Source organism: Nyctereutes procyonoides, unplaced genomic scaffold (assembly GCF_905146905.1).
Source record: "Nyctereutes procyonoides isolate TBG_1078 unplaced genomic scaffold, NYPRO_anot_genome, whole genome shotgun sequence".
In the NCBI taxonomy this organism is placed as follows: domain Eukaryota; kingdom Metazoa; phylum Chordata; class Mammalia; order Carnivora; family Canidae; genus Nyctereutes; species Nyctereutes procyonoides.
Genome location: NW_026575031.1, coordinates 8,224,716 through 8,240,425, shown reverse-complemented (window position 1 = coordinate 8,240,425; position 15,710 = coordinate 8,224,716). Strand labels below are relative to the sequence as shown.

Here is a 15,710-nt window from a genome sequence, read left to right as displayed (position 1 = left end):
TGAGAAACAGAGAGAGAAGCAGACATAGGCAGAGGGAGAAGCAGGCTCCCTGTGGGGAGCCTGATGCAGAACTCAATCCCAGGACCTAGGATCATGACCTGAGCCAAAGGCAGACACTCAACTACTGAGCCACCCAAGTGCCCCTTGAGCATTTTCTATAAAATTTTTCCTTAACTTTTACAGTGCTGGTATCCAAAACAACGCTATACCCTTTGTGGATATAATAATCATGTTAGAAAACTATTTTTCCACCAGGACAAGCTAATGTAAACTCAATAACTGGTGATTTCATGTTTTTTCCCAATAAATACCATCTATTTTTAAACTTTTTTTTTTTAAAGATTTTATTTATTTGAGAGAGAGAGAACACATGAGCAAGGGGAGGAGCAAAGGGAGAACCAGACCTCCCTGCTGAGCAGGGAACTCCACATGGAGCTTGATCCCAGGCCCCTGAGACCATGACCCAAGCCAAAAGAAGACGTTTAATCAACTGAGGTACCCAGGCATCCCAAGACTTTTTTTTTTTTAAGATTTATTTATTTATGAGAGAAAGAGAGAGAGGCAGAGACACAGGAGGAGGGAGAAGCAGGCTCCATGCCGGGAGCCCGACGTGGGACTCGATCCCGGGACTCCAGGATCGCACCCTGGGCCAAAGGCAGGCTCTAAACCACTGAGCCACCCAGGGATCCCCAGACTTTTTTTTTTTTTTTAAGTAATCTCTACACCTAACGTGGAGCTCAAACTCAACCCCGAGATCAAGAGTCGCATGCTCCAACTAAGCGAACCATGTGTGCCCTTGTATTTTTTAATTCTTATTCTTTTTTAAGACTGTATTTATTTGAGGGCAGCCCCAGTGGCCCAGCGGTTTAGCGCCACCTTCTGCCCAAGGTGTGATCCTAAAGACCCAGGACTGAGTCCCGCATCGGGCTCCAAGTGGAGCCTGCTTCTCCCTTTGCCTGTGTCTCTGCCTCTCTGTGTGTCTCTCATGAATAAATAAATACAATCTTTAAAAAAAAGAAAAGATTGTATTTAGAGAGGACTGCACACATGCACACTTGCGTGGACTGGGGTAACAAAAAAGGAGGGAAAGGGAGAGAATCTGAAGCAGACTCCCTACTCGGCACTGAGTTAGACAACACAGGACTCCATTCCACAATGCTGAGATCATAACCTCAGCCAAAACCAAGAGTCTGATGCTTAACTGACTAAGCCACCATACACCACTTTCCAGATGTTTTTTTTTTATGATTTTCATACATATATATGGACTCCATGAAGACATAAACTCTAATCTCCAGTTTCCTCATTTCTACAACAGGAATGGTAACTTTGTCTCATAGGGTTACTATAAAAGATTAAATGAAAAAAAAATTACTAAAATGTTATGTGCATAGCCAGCACAAAGAAAAATCCCATTCATCTCTTAAGGTCCAACTTAAATTATACCTTCTTCATCAGACTATTCAAATGTTAGTAATTTTTTTTTCTTCAGTCAAGTTTCTCCAACATGCAAGGGCCATGTCATATAGTGCCTTGGGTCATGGTCCATCCTACAGCTGGCAAACTCCTGGAGAGCAGAAATTCAGTCTCTGTATTTTTCAGAATTGACACAGGGATCTACACAAAGTAGGTATTCAATAAGTTAAAATAGTGCATATTTCTAAGAAATAGAAACCTATATAAGGTTTCTTTCCAGTACATCTAGTACTCAAGTGTTGCCAGACTCTGAACTATGTAAAAAGGAGCTGTCTTATGTTACCAAGTATATAATAAAAGCCAACTGCTTTAAAAAAATAAAATAAAAAATAAAATAAAATAAATAAAAGCCAACTGCTTTGCTATTAAATACATAAAATCCCACTGATAAAGCAGTTTGTCTATTTTTTCTCTCCATCCAGAGTTAAGTGCTTAAGAAGAAAGCAAATCTAACAACTCTATTTTATTTATGTATTTCAATTTTAATGATCTTATCAATTTTAACAATTCATCAATTGGGGATCCTGGGTGGCTCAGCAGTTTGGTGCCTGCCTTTGGCCCAGGGCGTGATCCTGGAATCTCAGGATCCATCAGGCTCCCTGCATGGAGCTTGCTTTCTCCCTCTGCCTGTGTCTCTGCCCCTCTCTCTTTCTGTGTCTCTTATGAATAAATAAATATTTTTTTAAAAATTCATCAATCAGGCAGCATCCAATGTAGCAAATAGAAAGGAGTTCCAAGGAGGTATACAAAATGAAAGACTTTTACAGGGAGAAGGGAGAGGAATGAAGAAAGTTACACTATGCAAAAAAGTGGTTATGGTAAGGTCACTGTATTCAGGGATGGCAAGGGTTTATCAGGCAGATTATCTAACTAGTGCTGATCAGGTGATTCCTGATTGGTTTAAGATTCCATTTCTGGAAGAGCCAAAACTGGATTAAGATAACTCTCCATGCAGGTTAGCATAAGTGACTGTCTTTTGGCCCTATTTGTGATCTTGTTTTTTAACAATCCCCCCTTCTAATCAGACCTCTGTCTAACAATTTTACTTTTAGTAATGAAATACAGTTGGCCCTTGTACAATGCAGGGGATAAGGGTGCCAAACCCCATGCAGTCAAAAATCCACATATAATTTTTGACTCCCCAAAACCTTTACAAATAGCCTACTATTGACAGGAAGCTTTAGCAGTAACATAAACAGTTAATTAACACGTGTTTGTATATTACATGTATCATATATTGTATTCTTACCACAAAGTAAGCTACAAAAAGAAAATGTTATGAAAATTATAAGAGAAAATACATTTACAGTACTATACTGCATTTATTGAAAAAAATTTGCACGTAAGTAAACTCACACACAGTTCAAACCCATGTTGCTCAAGGGTAAATGTATATGCAAGTGTGCCTTAACAGTAAGTTAAGCTTCCAACTCTTGATTTTAGTGCAGGTCATAACCTCAGGGTCATGGGATTGAATATCCAGCTCCACACTGGGTTTTTGTTTAAGATTCTCTCCCCTCTCCCTCTGCACCTCCCTACCTCAAAAACGCACATGTGTGCACGCTCTTACTCTATAAAAAAAAAAAATTAAAAATTGGGATGCCTCGGTGGCTCAGCGGTTGGGCGTCTGCCTTCAGCCCAGGGTGTGATCCTGGAGACCCGATTCGAGTTCCACATCGGGCTTCCTGCATGAAGCCTGCTTCTCCCTCTGCCTCTGCCTATGTCTCTGCCTGTCTTTCTGTGTGTCTCTCATGAATAAATAAAATCTTTTAAAAATAATAAAATAAATAAATAAATAAATAAAATTGGAAAAATAGCCTCTACTGTACCATCAACCCAAAAAGGTAAAAGGGGACAAAGCAAAATGAGTTATTTAAAGTCCATCATATCAAAAAAAAAAATAAATAAATAAAGTCCATCATATCTAGTCAGGAAAACAATTTTGGGTATTTATTCTGAGAGCTTCACAAAAGTAAAAATAACCAAACGAAATTAGTTTTAATTACTACTAAGAAACAGGTGAGACCAATATGAAGAAAATAAATTTCTAAAAATGATAAAAACAGAAAAGAATAAATAACTATCTCATATTCTAGGATGGTAGACTCAATTGTGAAGATATCCAATTGTCCTCAAATTATTTTATAAATCCAAAACAATTCTAATCAAAATCACAACAGAACATTTTCTGAAACTGGGTAGCCTGGGCAGCTCAGCGGTTTAGCGCTGCCTTCAGCCCAGGGAGTGATCCTGGAGACCTGGAATCAAGTCCCACGTCTGGCTCCCTGCATGAAGCCTACTTCTCCCTCTGCCTGTGTCTCTGCCTCTCTCTCCCTCTCCCTCTCTCTCTCTCTCTCTCTCTGGGTCTCTCATAAATAAATAAAATCTTTAAAAAATAAATAAAAGAACATTTTCTGAAACTTAGTAATCTAATTCTAAAACCTAACTAGAAATCAAAATGAGAATATCCAATAAAACTTTTAAAAAGACACCGTAGGGGATGGGCCGCCTGGATAGCTCAATCAGATGAGCATCTGACTCTTGATTTTGGCTCAGGTCATGATCTCAGGGTTCTGGAATCATGCTCCACATCAGGCTCCATGCTCAGCGGGAAGTCAGCTTAGAGTCTCTCTCCCCCTTACTCTGCCCCTCCCCTTGCACTAAAATAAATGAATGAATGAATGAACGAATGAATGAATGAATGAATAAAACTTAAAAAACAAAGAGTAGGGATGCCTGGGTGGCTCAGCCATAGAGTAGCGTCTGCCTTGGGCCCAGAGCGTGATCCTGGAATCCTGGGATCGAGTCCCACATCAGGCTCCCTGCATGGAACCTGCTTCTCTCTCTGCCTATGTCTCTGCCTCTTTCTCTGTGTCTGTCATGAATAAATAAATAATTAAAAAAAAAAAGTCATTCTTTAACACAAACACATCTTTAAAAGGAAAAAAGAGTAGGGGAGCTTTCTCCATCTGCTCTCCAAAACTATAAAATAGGAATCTGAAATGGTATGTAGTATTGATGCACAAATATACAGAAGAGAAAGACTCCAGACACTAAATGGGAATTAAATATATAAAAAAAGAGGCAGTTCATCAGAAAGACAAAGTATAATGGTAGTGGTGGTTGCCAGATTCAGGCAAGGGGATTATTTTTATAATAACCATAGAGTTTCGGGCAGCCTGGGTAGCTCAGGGGTTTAGTGCCACCTTCAGCCCAAGGCCTTCTCCTGGAGACCCAAGATCGATCGAGTCCCACGTCAGGCTCCCTGCGTGGAGTCTGCTTCTCCCTCTGCCTGTGTCTCTGCCTTTCTCTGTGTCTCTCATGAATAAATAAAATCTTTAAAAAAAGAAAGAACCATAGAGTTTCAGTTTTACAAGATGACAAGAATTATGGGGAATGGATTGTAATGATGATTTCACAATGTGAATGTATTTAATACCACTGAACATTTAAAAATGATTAAGATGTTCACCATTGAATAAGGTATTGAACTGTTGAATCACTATGCTATATACTTGAAACTAGTAACACTGTGTGTGTCAACTATACTTCAATAAGAATATATTTTAAGTAACAATAAACATATAAAAAATAAATTTTTTAAAAATGGTTAAGATGGTATAATTTATGCTATGTGTATTTTACCACAATTTTTTTAAGGGGGGGGGGAAGCACAGTCAGTTAAGTGCCCAACTCTTGATTTGGGCTCAGGTCATGATCTCAGGGTCTTGAAACTGAGCCCCCTGTCGGGGTCATGCTGGGCATGGAGCCTGCTTACAATTCTCTCTCCCTCCTCTATCCTCCCCCGAACTTCTCTAAAATTAAATAAATAAATAAATAAAAATTAAGGTGCATTCCGAGTTATTAACAGCAGTACTGGTGAAGAGGAAAAAGACTGGAGGGAAGAAGGAAGAGCAGGATAGATACCATGCGGTATCTAGAGGGAAGAAGGAAGAGCAGAAAAGGAAGAACAGAGAAGATACCATGAAAGGAAACTTTCCTTTTCTAATCTATAATCTCTTATAACATTTTTTTACCATACCTGTTTCAAAAAATGAAATTAAAAAAAAATGAAATTAACAAAAAAAAGTTAATATGGTTCTCCCTCAATCAAAAATCTCAGAAAAGAGTTATGAAAAAATTGAACAAAACCAAGAATAACACTAGGAAGTATACAGAATTAAATAATATCATGCTTACATTTTCTGAATCAACGCTGTCTGATGAAGACTATAAGAAAAAAAATAAATGTGAAAAACTCATAGAAGTATTAAACTGCATTTAATTATACATTTGACAAATCATCTTTGCTGAAAAGAAAAATATTCACTGAAATTAGACCCCCCCCCCCAGGGCATTTGCTTTTTCCTGGTTATAATACTTCTTATATGTGATTACCTTGTAAGTCTCTCCATGACCCAGAGAAAAGGTATTATAGAAAACAGAATTTCAGCTTCAGGTACATACACAGCTATTTAATTTTCAGTTGAACTGGACAGCCGTCCAACTCACCTTCATGGGCTCATACTGTGCTACCTTCAAGTCATACAGAAAAACAAAGTCAATATCGTATTTCTTCATTGTATTTGCCTGCCTGATACTAAAATTAAAAGCTGCCCAGAGGGGATCCCTGGGTGGCACAGCGGTTTGGCACCTGCCTTTGGCCCAGGGCGCGATCCTGGAGACCCAGGATCGAATCCCACGTCGGGCTCCCGGTGCATGGAGCCTGCTTCTCCCTCTGCCTGTGTCTCTGCCTGCCTCTCTCTCTCTCTCTCTCTCGCTCTCTCTCTATCATAAATAAATAAATAAATAAAAAGCAGCCCAGAGAAAAATCAACTACCATATGAGATTCATTTAAAAGAATATGCTGGGATCCCTGGGTGGCGCAGCGGTTTGGCGCCTGCCTTTGGCCCAGGGCGCAATCCTGGAGATCCGGGATCGAATCCCACGTCGGGCTCCCGGTGCATGGAGCCTGCTTCTCCCTCTGCCTCTGTCTCTGCCACTCTCACTCTCTCTGTGACTATCATAAATAAATAAATAAATAAATAAATAAATAAATAAATAAATAAATAAATTTTAAAAAATAAAAAAATAATATGCTAATGAATGAATGAATATGCTCAGGGGGTATCTGAGTAGCTCAGTACAGACTTGGAGAAGAACACTCTAGGCTAAGAGAAGGTAAGTGGAAAAGGCATTAAAGTCAACACAAACAGCCCATTCAAAGAAAAAAATCACCTTGTGTGGCTACAACTTAGAAAATGAAAGGAAGAATGGCAAGAGGTAAGGTTGCAGAGATAGGCAAAGGTGAGATCACCTAGCATGTTGCAGGCCACATTAAGGAGTTTGGATCTTATAAGCCATATTTTTTTTTTTTTATTTAGTTATGATAGTCACAGAGAGAGAGAGAGAGAGAGAGGCAGAGACACAGGCAGAGGGAGAAGCAGGCTCCATGCACCGGGAGCCCAACGTGGGACTCAATCCCGGGTCTCCAGGATCGCGCCCTGGGCCAAAGGCAGGCGCCAAACCGCTGCACCACCGAGGGATCCCTTATAAGCCATATTTTAAGTATCTGATCTCTGTGCTTTAATTTGTGCTTTAACTTCTCAATTTCGGCCCTTATTGCCTCACTTCAGGGCTATATCATTCTAAATCTCCTAAATTTCCTTCCTAATTTTAGCCTCTTCCCACTCAAACCCATTCTCATCACCACAGCAAAATCAAACATTTTTATAAAAGCAGTTTTATACATTATCACTCTTCTGCTCAAAAGCCTTTGAGGGGCAACAAGATAAAAAACACCAGTTTCTTAATCAGAAGCTCACAGCTCCCTTAACAAGGCTATAATCCTCTCCCTCTAATTTTACCTTCTATCATACCCCTAAATAAAACCTCATTCTAACCAAACTGCTCCCTGAATATACATGCATTTCCCACCATAAGACTTTAGCTCACAGTATTCATCCCTCCATCTCCCCAAACTTTATATCCTTGACTCCTCTACATCACATTTCTCCTGCAAAGTTCTACCTAATTAGGGGGCAAGAAAGAATACTCCCTCTGAGGAAATAACATGAGGGAAAGAATAGAAGCTTGAATAGTACATGATAATCACACAAAAATCATGTCTATGACTGAGCAAAGGCATGGTGAGATATAATAGAAATAAAGACATTCAACAGGATGGTTAAGAGCTATGTGACCTTATGCAAATTATTTAACCTATCTGGCCTTCAGTTTCATCATCTGCAGACTGAAGGCAGTAACAATGCCCGTGTCACAATATTGCAATTTATTCATTCATTCAGCAAACATTTCCTGAGCACTTATTCTGTACACCAGCATTGTTCTATGAACGTGGAGATAGCAGTGAATAAAACAGACAAAAATCTCTGTCCCATGGTACTTAAATTTTAGTAAGGGAACCATCAAACAAGCAAAATAAATGAATATACGATATATGGTATCTAGTGAGAGAGGAGACAGAAAACTAAATAAAGCAGAGAGAAGGGGGAAAAGAAAAAAATTAAAATTTGAATCAAGACATAGAATTGAGGAAACAGCCATGCAGTACCATACAGAAGAAATCAGAAATGAAAGGGCATGATCAAGGAAAAACAATGAGGCTAAAGAGCTGGGGCACAGAGTGGAGGGTAAGTGGTAAAAGATGAGGTCAGAGAAGTTATGGGAGGGTGGGGGTCGGGTCAACAAAGAACCTTACAGCCACTGCAAAGATTTAGATTTTATTTTGCTAGAAATAAGAAGACAGGGCAGCCCGGGTGGCGCAGCGGTTTAGCGCCACCTGCAGCCCAGGGCATGATCCTGGAGACCCTGGATCGAGTCCCACGTCAGGCTCTGCATGGAGCCTGCTTCTCCCTCTGCCTGTGTCTCTGCCTCTCTGCGTGTGTGTGTCTCTATGAATAAATAAATAAAATTTTTTAAAAAATGTAGAAGATCTGAAGGTCTGCTCCTGTCCACATCTTTAGTAGTAAGCCACTCTAAATGCAGTATCCTCAAAACAAACACACACCCCAAATTAAGGAGAATTTTAGGAAACAAAGTATGCTACAACCTAAAAATATTTCAACCTGGAAAAATCTGTTCTTTTCAAATCTACTATTTCAAATGGCACCAATACTGGCTACCTCCATTAATCTAATTATCTTAAATTCTCAGAGGCGATACAAAATGCTGGTTGCAAGAAATGGAACTATTTAAAATAAAAAGGCATTTATAACACTTTAATAGAACTGCAAAGTAAGGGCACCTAGGTGGCTTAGTCGGTTAAGTGTCCAGCTCACATCACGATCTCAGGATCATGTGATAGAGCCCTACTTGGGGGCTATGCTGGGTGTGAAGCCTGCTTAAGATTCTCTCTCTCCCTCTCCCTCCCCCCACCCCACGCTTACCATTCTCTCCTTCTCTTAAGGAAAAAAAAAAAAAAAAACAACTGCAAAGTAACCTGCAGTACTGAAAAACTTTCATTTTGAAAATATAAATACAGTTAACAGCTTGGAAAACTATGACTGATAGTCATGAATAATAATCCTGATAAGAGGACATCTAGGTGGTGAAAGATACATGTGTATGTACTCTGTACTCTGACCTCTCCTTCCCAACCCAGAAAATACAAATTAGAACCAAATTCCTATGTGACTCTAATATCTTTCTTAGGCTCAGGGCTACAGGACTATCCCATTCCTATTCCTTAACCTTAAATTGTTCTGGTAATACCTCAAGCATTCCCAGACTTTGACTATAAATCAAAACTCCACACCACAGGAACCCCACAGTTGCAGGAAGTAGTTATATATGGACTGCCAGAAGCACTGAAAAAAAGCATTTCAGTTTACAAGATGATGATTATATTGATACTAATAGCAACAACTATTTAGTAAGTGCTTACTATAATGCCAAGCATTGTTTTTAGCACTTTACTTTATCTAATTCTCAGAATAAGCCTAAAGTAGATATCATAATCCCCATTGTACTGATAAGGAAAAGTGGTGGGAACCAAGAAAAGTTGGGGGATGGGGCAAAGACAGACAAAAAAGACTAGTTGAAACAAAGCAGCAAGAAATCAGAACAGCAAGGGACTTCTCAAAAGGAATATTGGAAGTTAGAAGCCAGCCCTCCAAAAATTCTGGAAAAAAAATGACCTCCAACCTAGATTTCTATTATTCTATTCTCATGGATGGTAAAGGTGATGGGTCTATGATAGGGGTCATCAAACTACTCAGCCTAATATTTTTGTAAATAGTTTTATTGAAACAGCCACATTCAACCTGGCTGGCTCAGTCAGTAGAGTTTGCAAATCTTAATCTTGGGGTGGTGAGCTCGAGCCCCACAGTGGGTATTACTAATAAAAATAAATAGATTTTTAAAAAAAGAAACACAGCCACACTCATTCATGTATCATCTATGGCTGCTGTAATACAATAGCACAGATGAGTTGCTGAGGCACAGACTCCGTAACCCATAAAGCATAAAATATTTACTATCTAGTCCCTTACAGAAAAAATTTGCCAAACTCTGGCCTATGAATACAAAAGCCAGTAAGAACCAGGGAAATGAAGGACTGATGGCAGCTGAAAAGAGTTTGAATATAATGTTGGAAAAGCAGGGTAAGACTATAATGCATATTTTAGATTTGCAATGCTACTTGAAGGGAGTGCCAAAAGATCAGTTTTCTGATTTTTATCCAGATACTTACCAGCTACCATTTCAGGAATTCTGAAGAAGGCACCTAGAAAATATACAGTCATAATTAAATTATTTGGAGAATAATTATAAAATATATAGATTTCCAGAGGTTTTGCTTCTTTTATTCTCTGGTTGCCCATCTTTTGAATGTTCTACTACCTTTTTTTTTTTTTTAAAGTAAGCTCTACACCCAACCTGAGGCTTAAACTCACAACTCTAAGATCAAGAGCCACATGCTCTACCAACTGAGAGAGCCAGGCACCCCGAATGTTCTACTACTTATTAGCACTTCCAGTGAAAGTGGACAGGGAAAACAAAAATATGTGAAAGGTGGGACACCTGGATGGCTCAGCAGTTCAGCGTCTGCCTTTGGCTCAGGGCGTGATCTCGGAGTCCCGGGATCAAGTCCTGCATCGGGCTCCCTGCATGGAGCCTGCTTCTCTCTCTGCCTACGTCTCTGCCTCTGTGTGTGTGTGTGTCTCATGAATAAATAAATCTTAAAAAAAAAAAAAAGGAATAACATACTTATATACTAAAAAAAATGGACCAGCCACGCCCGGTGGCTCAGTTGAGCATAGACTCTTGGTTTCAGCTTGGGTCATGATCTCAGGGTCCTGAGATAGAGCTCCTAGTCCAGCTCAGGCACTCAATGAGGAGTCTACATGCCCTATCCCTTCCCTTTTGCCCCTCCCCCCATTTGCGATCAAGCTTGCTTATGTGCTCTCTGTCAAATAAATAGATAAAACCTAGAAAAGAAAAGGGCCATATCCAAGGACTCCAGGCAAAACCCCAGATATAAAAAGAATTTTCATTAAGGTGAGAGTCAAGAGACATGGGGTTCTATTCAGGAACCCTGGTTGACTACTGGCAAGGAGAGAATCCTCTGGCATGCTTGCACTATGTGATAGTGCACTACCACACCCAGAGAAACTTTTCTCAAATTCCTTGAAAGTCTATGCAGAACCAACAAATCGACATTCAAAAACAGTCATGAACCACTGAACAGTCCATGAGGATTTGCAAGGATTTAATGACAAGTCTCAAAATCAGAGACAATTTTCACTAACACTGCCTAGAATATTTAAGATGTGGGAGTGGATTATGAAGATAATCTTTTTTATGAAGATAACTTAAAGGGTCATTTGAACGTTGTCACAGAAGCGCGAATAGACTACTCCATATGCTCTAGAGGATCCTGGAATGGAAGTTTCTGAATGGAAGATTTCATTTCAGTACAAAGAAAAGTGGTAAGCTCTCTATCATCAGCTTTGTAAAAGAGAATCAGAATCTGACTGGGGTTTTTTGTTCTTATTCTTTACCAATTATATTTAATTTTAGTTTTGTTTTTATCAAAGTTATCCATGAACAGAGACTAAAGAGGTGAATAAATACAATGGCTTATTACCAAAGATAATGATCCTTTACTCTAACAACTTCCCAATTCCCAGAGGCAAATTTTCAACTTTTACGGCTGAATCTTTTGGTATATAGTTCCACACCATTATATACTTTTTTTCTTTTCTCCAGTTTTAGGCAATATTAACTTCCCATCATAGATTAGAATTTAGCCCTCTTTCCTCTTCACATCTCTTACAGATGTGCACACTTCCCATTCCCTAGTCTTCCTAATATAATTATTTAATTCTTATTAAATCAATACTCAAGGTTCATATAATCCTATTCAAAGCTGGGGATGCAGCATACTTCTTAGACTAGGCTACACAAACAGATCCCAAAATATCAGCCTGGAAAGTGAATATTTAGGTCATTAAGCCAGTTCTCTTGCAGAGTCATCCCAGGACTCAGGCTGACAGTAATTCTGCCATCGTGACTACAGGCTTTGGTGGCTGTCTCAGATGTTGCAGCCAGAGGAGGCTGACAAAACTGGAATACATGAAGGAGGTCACGACTACTTCCACCAGAGAAAATAAGTCATATATCTAATTAAACTGTAATAGAGACTGGGGGATTCTGACATCATACCCAAAGAAAGGGAAAGCAAATTTGCATAGTTGGTGGTCTTTGCCACATATGCCATGATTACTTTTTCTCAAAAAAAAAGTAAAAAAAAAAAAAAAAAAAAAAAAACCTGTAATGAATCTTAGAAACAGATGGCAGAAAAGGGAAGAGAGGATATAAGGGAAAATAAGTCAGTTAACTAAAGAAAGATTAAAAACATCCCACAAAAATGGAGGAAAATTAAAAGATTAATTTATTTAAGAAACACTCTCCTTTTGTTATATACCACAATCCACATTAAGTACAATAAAAAAAGATATGCATTAAATGTAATGTAGTATCCTCAATTTGATTCTGGATCAGAATAAGGACATTAATGGAACTAATGAAATCCAAGCAAAAGGAAAGGAAAGAAGAAAGAAAGGAAAAGAAAGGAAAAGAAGGGGAGGGGAGGGGAGGGGAGGGAAGGGGAGTTTACTAAGAATGATGTACCAACATTGATTTCTTAGTTTTGAGAGATGTACCAAAGTAATGTAAGATTTTTTTTAAGATTTTATTTATTCATGAGAGACACACAGAGAGAGGCACAGACATAGGTAGAAGGAGCCTAATACAGGACTTGATCCCAGAACCCCAGGACCATGACCTGAGTCGAAGGCAGACACTCAACCACTGAGCCACCTAGACATCCTAGTAATGTAAGACGTTAACATAAGGGGAAACTGGGTGAGCTATATACAGAAACTCTTCGTATAGTCTTTGCAGTTTTTCTATAAATCTAAAATTACTCCCAAAAACCTATTTTAAAAAAAACACTCAGTAATAAAAGTGCAACCACTGCAGTTCCTCAAAAAAATAAACATAGGGATGCCTGGGTGTCTCGGTGGTTGGGCTTCATGCATGAAGCCTGCTTCTCCCTCTGCCTGTGTCGCTGCCTCTCTCTGTGTCTCTCATGAATAAATAAATGGAATCTTTCAAAATATATAAATAAATAAACATAGAATCATGTGATCCAGCAATTCTTCTAGATATATACTCAAAAGAATTGAAAGCAGAGACTCAAAGAGATGTCTTTACATCCACATTCACAGCATCACTATCCACAATAAACAAAAGGTGGAAGCAATTGAAGTGTTCATCAACAGGTAACAAGTTTTTTTTTTTAATGTGATATACACACACACAATGGAATATTGTTCAGCATTAAAAAGAAATTCTAACACATGCTACAATATGGATGAACCCTGAAGACATTAGGCTAAACAAAATAAGCCAGTTCCAAAAGGACAGTATTTTTGTAAAATTCCACTTATGTGAGGTACCTAGAGTAGTCCAATTCAGAGACACAAAGTAGAAAGTAGAATGTGGTTGCCAGGGACTGGGGGAAGAGAACAGTAAGCTAGTATTTTATGAGTACAGTTTCAGCTTGGAAAGAGGAAAACACTAGAGATGGATGGTGGTAACTGGCTGCACAACGTGAATGTGTCAAAGATCTGTACACTTCAAAATGGTTACAATGGTGGGCATCTGGGGGACACACCCATTAAGTGTCCAACTCTCAGTTTCGGCTCAGGTCATGATCTCAGAGTCAGGAGACTGAGCCCCGTCCACTGATTGTGGAGTCTGCCTGAGATTCTCTCTCCCTCTCCCTCTGCCCCTCCTGTTTGTGCATTGTTTCCCAAAAATAAATTTTTGAAATATTTTTTAAATGGTTGCAATAGTATATGTTATATATTTTTTACTACAATTTTAAAAAATACAGCTAGGGGCACCTGGGTGATTCAGCCAGTTAAAGATGTGCTTTCTGCTCAGGTCACGATCCTGGACTCCAGGGAATGAACCCCCAGCCCCATGTCAGGCTCTCTGCTTCTCCGTCTGCCCCTCACCCCGCTCATGGTCTCCCTCTCTCTCAAATAAATAAAATATTTTTTAAAAATATCGCAATATAAGCACATTGATAGAGGTTTGAACAGAATATTTCCATCACCAGAAAAAAGATCGAAAACAAATTCTGACTTCCCTGAGACTATGACATCTAAGGTAGTTTTGAGCAAGACAGTCATACTGGGGAAGGGAATGGGAGGTGGGGGATATTGAATAAAACAGAAGCACAGTCAAGTATGGCAGTCTAAAAAAAAAAAAAAAAGATGGCAGTCTAGAACAGGGGTCAGCACACTGCAGCCCCATAAACCATGTTTTGCCATAGGCTTTTGTGAAAAGTGAAAACTTTTTCACATTTTTAATGTGAAAAAGGAAAGTTAAAATTGAAAGTTGAAAAAAAGTTAAAATAGTGGCATCTGGCTAGCTCGGTTGGAAGAGTTTATGACCCTTGATCTCAGGGTCATGAGTTCAAGCCCCACATCAGATGTAAAAATCACTTAATTTTTTTTTTCCGAGTGTTAGAAACAAAATTTTTTTTAAAGATTTTATTTATTTATTCATGAGAGACAGAGAGAGAGAGAGAGAGAGAGAGAGAGAGAGAGAGAGAGGCAGAGACACAGGCAGAGGGAGAAGCAGGCTCCATACAGGGAGCCCGACATGGGACCCGATCCCAGGTCTCCAGGACCAGGCCCTGGGCTGAAGGCAGCGCTAAACCGCTGAGCCACCCGGGCTGCCCACAAAATTTTTTAATTAAAATAAAATGGGGATCCCTAGGTGGCTCAGCGGTTTAGCACTTGCCTTCAGCCCAGGGCGTGATCCTGGAGTCCCAGGATTGAGTCCCACATCAGGCTCCCAGCATGGAGCCTGCTTCTCCCTCTGCCTGTGTCTCTGCCCCTCTCTCTCTCTCTCATGAATAAATAAAATATTTTTAAAAAATTAAAATTAGGGATCCCTGGGTGGCGCAGCGGTTTGGCGCCTGCCTTTGGCCCAGGGCGCGATCTGGAGACTCCGGATCGAATCCCACGTCGGGCTCCCGGTGCATGGAGCCTGCTTCTCCCTCTGCCTATGTCTCTGCCTCTCTCTCTCTCTGTGTGTGTGTGTGTGACTATCATAAAATAAATTAAAAAAATTTAAAAAAAAAAATTAAAATTAAATCTTATGACATACAAGAATTATATGAAATTCCAACTTCAGTGTCCACAGTTTCCCTAGAACACAGCCATAATCGTTTGTTTATATAATGTCTATTGTTGCTTTCACGCTACCACAACAGAGCTGAATAGTTATGACAGACATAATAAAGCCCACAAAACTTAAAATATTTACTTTCTTGCCCTTTACAGAAAAAGTCTGCCAATCCCCATCTAGAGGCCTGAAAGTAGTACGTTTAGTATGCATAAATCAATGATATATATGAGGGAGACACAAGGCAAATGAGATAAATCATAAGGTAGTGGGCTTTAAGTCCTAAGCTAAAGAATCTGAACTTGTCTCAACTTGATTCCATTTACTATGAGAAGCCACTGTAGAACTGTGTAGAAAAGTAACTTGATCAGATAAACCTTATACAAAGACAATTATCCACTTGCTTTTAAAGGTATCTGAGCTATTCATTTACTAAAAAAACAAAACAAAACAAAACAAAAAAAAACTTTGCACTAAAAAAAAGGGGGGCCTTAAAAAAATAAAAC

General features: G+C 39.2%; 1 protein-coding gene across 16 annotated transcripts in view; it reads right to left on the bottom strand.

The window, feature by feature from the left end:
• Nucleotides 1–15,710, bottom strand: part of MGA (MAX dimerization protein MGA) — a 177,884-nt gene that overhangs the window by 150,049 nt on the left and 12,125 nt on the right. Inside the window, exons 2-3 of one of the 16 annotated variants that reach the window (XM_055316681.1) lie at nt 10,190–10,222; nt 5,677–5,706 (exon numbers count right to left, since the gene is read on the bottom strand). The exons of the other annotated variants lie outside the window; for them this stretch is intronic. The gene's annotated coding sequence lies outside the window, so the exon portion shown is untranslated. The remainder of the gene's footprint in view (nt 1–5,676; nt 5,707–10,189; nt 10,223–15,710) is intronic. 16 annotated transcript variants of the gene reach the window in all.